General features: G+C 36.7%; 1 pseudogene; it reads left to right on the top strand.

Moving 5' to 3' along the window:
• Positions 1-725: 725 nt before the first annotated feature.
• On the top strand, positions 726-4569 carry LOC147217583 (serine/threonine-protein kinase pim-2-like; annotated as a pseudogene).
• The last annotated feature ends 2897 nt before the right edge of the window (positions 4570-7466 follow it).

The following is a 7466-nucleotide window of genomic DNA, read 5'->3' on the forward strand; positions in this document are numbered from 1 at the left end:
ACATACATAAGTATATGTATAGAAAGAGCGATAGATTTGAGTTTGATCTTTTCCTGTTCATCTTGTCTTTTTTAATAAATTAATCTATCACTAGCAATTATCTTGTTTGTAAAAATATATTGTGATGCTGTCCAAAAAATGTCTTTCGGTAAAAGCTGGTGAGTATGGTTGCATTAAAATGCCTTTCTCTATAATAACGTGTAACGGTGGTATAAAGATGGGAAAAAACTAGACATCACGCGTGAGAAACTGGAGTCTCCACATTTGTTATTTTGTAGTTGTACACAATATAGGCGACTTTCACGAACCCTCGGTTACATCATGTTGTTCAAATGGCAATGTTGCATTATTAAGGTAGACATATTTGAGCTAATATGAGTTTTTTAAATATCATTTTGAAAAAATTTAGCATTTCATTAAATGTAAAAGCATTTATGTGCTCTAAATTAGTTTTGCATCTTGTTCTAAAAAAAGGGTATTAACGATTTTTCTCTTTCTCAATATAATGACAAAATATATCATGGTGTGTGATTTGTATTTTGCATCAAGTTGACCTGGAGCACACAAATTACTTTTTTACTCAACACCTAATAGACTCTATTTGTTACTAAAACTTAAAATAAGTCAATGCACAGAGGGGAAAAAAATCATAATATTCTTTTTCATGCACAGTTTTTGTGTATGTCAGTATGTTTACTCCACTCTTAAAGATAATATAATTTGAAATGATTGGAAAAGTATCGGTAATACGATTTATTTTCTCAGTTTTAGATGGTGGCAGTTCTAGTGATCCCTGCCTTTACATTGATGAGGGCACCACTAATGGCTCCAACTCTGTGGTATCGGAGTTGGTCAGTGCCGGGACGAGGAGGGCCGATGGTGAGGGACCAAATAAGAGTCTCCTGGAGGGAGGCTCTCATGCGAAGGAAGGGTCAGGCTTTTCCAGAGAGGTGATAAGCATCAGGGCTGGAAAACAAACTCCTAAATGTGGTGTATTAGCCAAGAACCCAACGGAATACTTTGAAAAAAACGACAATTCCGAGACGCTTTCAGCAGAGAGCTTTGGCACCTTGTCCATCAAGCAACAGCAGGATCCAGGCGATGAGGCGCCGGACAGAAGAGCCGATAATTTCGGAGAGAATGCCATCGGGTTATCCGCAGACGTCAACCCTGGGACTAGAAAACGAAAGGCGGGCACTGAAAGGAGCACACCGAACAAGAGACACGAGGGATACTTTCCGGTTCGTGATGATTCAAGTGATGAACCGGTTAAGGATTTTGATGATACGGAAAGCTCTAACAGAAACACCAGTGCAGCGAGCAGTGATGAGATGAACACGTGTAGGATCTTCAAGCTCAAAAAGAATACTTGCGGCATCCTCCCCAAAGAAAATGACAGAGGTGAGAGAATAGAATGAGAGGAACTTACAATTAAGTGTGATTCTCATTCAATACAAGGTACTATCATTTCTTTGAAATTTAGTATGAACGCTGATCGCTATAGGCATTATTCTGACACATGCATAATGAAGTTACTGAGCTACATTTCCTGTTTTAGAGTGCAATCCTTTTGCTAATTTTTGAATAATTATCATGCATAAAACTCCAAATTGTCATATTTTTCAACCACTACATGCAGTGTGTTGTTTCACAGCAGAACATTCACAGTATTTGAATGTTTCGAATTAATATTGAAGCTATTATTCATATATTGATATTATGGTTAATAATAATAATAAATTAGTAAACATATTTTATAGCTTTATATGATCATATAAAACTACATATCACATGTATTTTAATACATAGAATACATATTATGAATTCATTATTTGAAAAAATCGAATTAACATTTATGACATTCAACAGACTAGTTGTGATCATTTCTAAAACCTTGTGAAATCGTAGTTTGCAAATGTATGTATTTATCAATTTTGTTTGTATGGCGATGTTTTAACCTACAGCTATAGGGGAAGAATAATTCATATATTTCCAGGGCGCATTAATATAGACCAAATATTATTGATGAAAAAATTAGTCATCAATCACAATCTTTAGTCTACCACTAGTTACAAAGTAGCTGGTATCCATGGCATCACAAAAAAGTTGATTTTGTTATTATTGTATAGTAAATATAAGCTCTACATTTTTGCCAATTATTGTATGAAATATCCCTCCCCTGAATCATTTGTTTCTGAATGATTCAAAGTTTGTTGTATCAATTGGAGTGGTTAGATGAATTGAGTCAATTAATTTTCCTTTTGTTAGTAAGATATAACTGTGATGTTAATCTTACTGCGCTCAGCCAAGTTAGAAATACATGTACAATACAAATACAAAAAAAAAAACAAATACAATTTCAAAAAAACAAAAAAAAATCCTCAAATTCCTCCTCAATGGGATACTGATGAATATATCACCAACAGCACAAATTAATTCAATAAGTGTCGTTTGTGTTTACGCAGCTGATTTTGAGGCCAAGTATAGGCAAAATGTATTACTTGGCAAAGGAGGATTTGGATGCGTGTACGCTGGCTATCGCATTGCAGATAATTTACCAGTAGGTAACGCGCTCATGCACACACACACATACACACACAAACACACACAAAGCAAAATGAAACATTCCCAGCAAATCTAACTTTATTTTTTTGTTGTTACGTAGGTAGCAATTAAACATATTACCAGGGTCCCTGAGCCCAAACGGGGAAAGGTGGGTAAAAATATCTGTGTTTCATCAACACCATGATAAGAATGTTTATATTTCATAGGTTGGCATATTACTGAAATCCAGGAAACCCATAAAACTTATAGTTGAGCATTTTTTTCCTGAGTAATTTAAGATTCCTCTTGAGGTCGCATTGATGCAAAAAATGGCAGGAGGTCCAGAAACCATGGGACGGTCAGCTGCAGTGACACTATTTGACTGGTATTATCTGGAGGATGAGCTGATCCTGGTGATGGAGAAACCAGTTGGTGCCATTGACCTAGAAGACTTCCTCGACATTCGCAGAGTGAGCTGTGTGGATGAAGAGGAGGCAAAGGTACAAAAGCTGCTGGAGGAGAGTGTGTGTGTGTGTCTTTTAATTACATGCGACTTTAATGGATAGGACAGAAGAGGTGTCATTGTTACGTAGATATTGTTCTATGCCTGATCAATGCACTTACAGAACAAAGCTTGAAAAAGTGTTAAAACGTAATATTTTCCCTCCATCTAGTACTTTCACCATCATCACTGTGATAAAACATTATTCTAGCACACTCTTTTCTCTCTATCTTAGTTGTTCCTGAGCCAGACAGTGGATGCTGCCATAGAAATGGAAGAAAAAGGAGTGTTTCACAGAGATATTAAATGTGGAAACCTCCTGGTCGACATGGGTTGCGATGAAATGCGAGTCCGAGTAATCGATTTTGGCTGCGGCACTTTTGACAAGGGTAAATCCTACTATATCTTTGCAGGTATCTTTGTGTCTCCTTCTCAACACTTCAAGCACTAACCACTTTTAAGAGCAATAACTTTGATGATTCACCGATATTATTATGCCTTATTTCTATGCATTTTGTTTATGTAACAGGAACGCCTGACTATGCACCACCAGAATGGTACATAGATGGAAAATATGAAGCCGGGCCAACAACAGTGTGGCAGCTGGGGGTGCTGCTTTATTGTTTGCTGCATAACTCACACTTTTGTACTATGGGGTACATGAATGGTAAAATTGTTCCCAGCAGTGATTTATCACAAGGTGAGACACTTTACAAAGAAACTGTAGTCACACCCATAAGAAGTATATTTGGGCAGAGACGGATTTAATCATTTTTGTCTCGCGAAACCGCTTCAGTGGATTTGATTAAAAACAATCGTAATTTTGATGAAGAAAATTATTAAGTAGAAAGCGCAAACAAGAGAAATGACAAATAAGAAAGTAACTGCATTTATGAAAAAAAACAAAAAAAAACCCATCACACTGACTGAAACAAAAAAAAAACAAAAAAAAAACAAACAAAAAAAAAAACAAAACAACTAAATATACAACTAATATACAACTAAATATAACTAAATATAAATACAAAACAACTAAATGCCAGTCTGATCTGTTTAAAACCCAGTGGTCACCAAATGTTGTGATACATTGCTGAATCTTGAAAAAAGTGAAACCATAGCAGTGTTTCAATGTTTTTATTAACAATTACTGGTTTGGGAAAAAAACTTAGTTCGCCTTAAATATTATAATGCCTAAAGATAACAACTTGTGGGTTGTACAAACTCCTGAAATTGCTTCCACTGCATATATTAGGGATATCATCCATTTTTCAGTATGAAGTTGTTGTCAGTTTTCCATCTTTTATATTAAGCCAACAAGTATTTCCTTGGCTTAATTATTATACATTTGACTCCGCGACATCCACACAGCTTTTTTTTTTATTTGCAAAAACATCTTTTTGCATATTCAAACTAAGCTTTTCTTCATTTCAGACTGCCTGGACTTTTTTCAAAAAAGTCTTGCAGACAACCCGAAGAAACGCCCCACACTGCTTCAACTGAAGGACCACCGATGGCTTAAATAACCCAACATTTCGTTTTTAGTGCTGGGTTTTATATATTGTGGAGAGCAAATCCAACTGTGACTCACCGTCAGCCTTTTTTTTCCGAGTGAGGGGAACCTTGGCCCTTCACGGCCTCGTTTGGGGTCAAAACCACTCTGGTATGGACTGTATTGAGTTTAGTTAATTATTATTTATAGTTTATTAATCCCTCAGGGGGAAATTCGTTCCCTGCAATGAACCCATCATGGATGAGCAGGAGACCGCCATCCATCAGAGCCAAGGGAGCAGTTAGGGGTTCAGTGTCTAAGTATTTAAATATTTGCAAAGTTCTCATGGGTTATCTGTGAAATGATAGTCCCAATATAATTATTGGTTTTGTAATGCCCCAAAAAGTTTTACAATGCTTTGTATATATAATGTTTTTTATTTTATTTTTGTGTTATAGTGTTCTACATTGAGCCTTATTTAGAGTCTTTAGGTCATCAGAAGTGTTAGCAGTCCCTGTCATATACAGGACATATACAGAAAATTAGAATATTGTGATAAGGTTCTTTATCTTCTGTAATGCAATTAAAAAAATAAAAATTACTTTTTCATGATATTCTAATATTTCGGGATAGGAATTTTTGAGTTTTCTTCAGATGCAAGCCATAATCAGCGGTATTAAAATAATAAAAGGCTTGCAATATTTCAGATGATTTGTAATGAATCCAGAATGTATGACATTTTTGTTTTTGTAATTGCATTACAGAAGATAAAGAACTTTATCTCAATATGCTAATTTTCCGAGACAGTCCTGTATGTACTTTCTACATATGAGGTGTTTTGTCTTGCTTTGTGTAACAATTTCAGCAAGGGTTTTAATTTGATTGTCTGTTTTAGTATTTATAACATCTTTCATTTTGTTTCTTAATGCTCATGGTTTCTGGGGTGCCTTTGACTTTTTTTTCCATGGTTCATCCATGATGGGTTCAATGCAGTGGTCAAATTTCGCTGATCTTGTGTTCTATGCAGAACTGTATGGGACAATAAAAACATTTCTTCTTATCCCTTCAATGGTGACAGTGGGATGTGATTATATTTAGGTGATTAGAAACGTTAATTAGCACTTTCGTGACCCTTTCAAATGACACATCCAGCCTGTACCACAAGTAACCTGCACTGAATGATTGAAAGTAATACATATAGCTAACATCTTTTCCAGATTTAAAAAGAGCTTGCAAGCAGTTTTCAAACAGCAAGCCTAAAGCAGGCTACCTTGCATTCTTCCAAACTACAGCTGTCTCATCCCCATTTGCCATCCCTTAATATTCTAACCAACTTGCATGCAAAGACAGGTAGTGTTCCATACTTATCAGCACAGGAGTCACCCAACTGGGCAGTTTCACTCCCTTTTTTTCCGTCTTGCCATCTCTGCGATGCTGTAGCCCGTTTTCTCTTATTTGTCTTCTGTGGAGGTCTCCTGTGTTTATAAATTTCTTGCTCAGTTCCATCTGCTCCAACCTTATTGTACTGCCCTGGTTCAGCTTTTGGGCCAACCTGTGGAAAATCCTTTGTCAACTTCTGCCTGGCTCTTTATTTATACCAGCTGTCTCTGTTTCCTGCCCTGGGGACACTTGCATTTGGGTCATCAGTCCAGATGTGTTGTATAGACCTTCATAGTGGCAAATAGCACTCATGCAAAGTCCATTTATAATCATAAAACACACCACTAATTATCATGCATGGATCCTGGTTTATAGTTTTAAAGCATATCTGCACAGCTTTTTTTTTTTTTTTTTGCTTATACTGTTTTGTTCCTATTAAATAAGCTTTTTATAAGTCTTCTAAAATAATATCCTTTGTTCATGCTAATACAACATGCCCCCGTTGAGATGCAAGCTCACAGAGCTATCACGGGAACAGCACGAAGCAGAGCCCTTATGGACAGCATAACATTTGAAAGCCTTACAGAAACAAAAGCATAGGTGTCAAACTCTGGCCCGCGGGCCAATTTTGTCCCGCACTGTAATTGTATTTGGCCCGCAAAGCCATACCAAATGACTATTAGAGCTGGCCCGCCGGTATAGTCTACAGTGCATGTATCGCTAATTCTACAAACCCAGAATTTTCTGCTGAATTTTCTAAACACCCTCTCCTTTGTTGACAGTATTCATAGCGACCTTATGCTAATACTGGCTCCCTGCTACTTAGGCAGAAAACAGGATTTTGCATGTGTGCAATATTGAGTTATATATTGTATATTATTAAGCTATGCTTGTTCCTTATTTAGTTTTTAAGCAAAACTTGTTTGGGTCCATATGAAAAGGTTGGTTGTTATATCTGAAGGAAGATTTTTTTCAACAAATATCAATGTTGGCCTGCGACTTTGTCCCAGTTTTAAATTTTCGGCTCACTGTGTATTTGAGTTTGACACCCCTGCCTAAAAGGCTGTCCTTGAGAATTCATGCATGTTTTATGACCGCAAACCATGAGCTGAAACCGACTGAAAACACTTGATGAGCGAAAGCTGAGGACACACTCGAGTTTTCTCTTATTTTTCCAATGATTAACTGTAAGGCAGAGTCTGCAACAGTCAGGACCTGTTTAGATAGTTAACATGTTATGGATCAGAATTGAAAAGTGCATGAGGGAACTTATCTGACCCGACCTTGATGGCCAACTCTGGATACAATCAGGTGGTTTGTGACGATTACCAATCCAACTGCAAACACATGTTTCCAGCAGCCAATAGAAAAAGGCCAAAAATAGGCCGGCCACAGGAAATGACATCAGCAGATGAAGATGACTGGAATTAGCAGGAATATCAAAACAACGACAATGAACGGCAAAGGAGGGAGAGGACTATACTAATGGAAGAAAGAGCAATGAGTTGTAAAATGTGTAATCCACAGTCTTTGAGTCACCATAAAAAAAAA

Source organism: Fistularia commersonii, chromosome 28 (assembly GCF_037954325.1).
Source record: "Fistularia commersonii isolate RoL2024-O1a breed Wild chromosome 28, RoL_Fcom_v1.0, whole genome shotgun sequence".
NCBI lineage: Eukaryota > Metazoa > Chordata > Actinopteri > Syngnathiformes > Fistulariidae > Fistularia > Fistularia commersonii.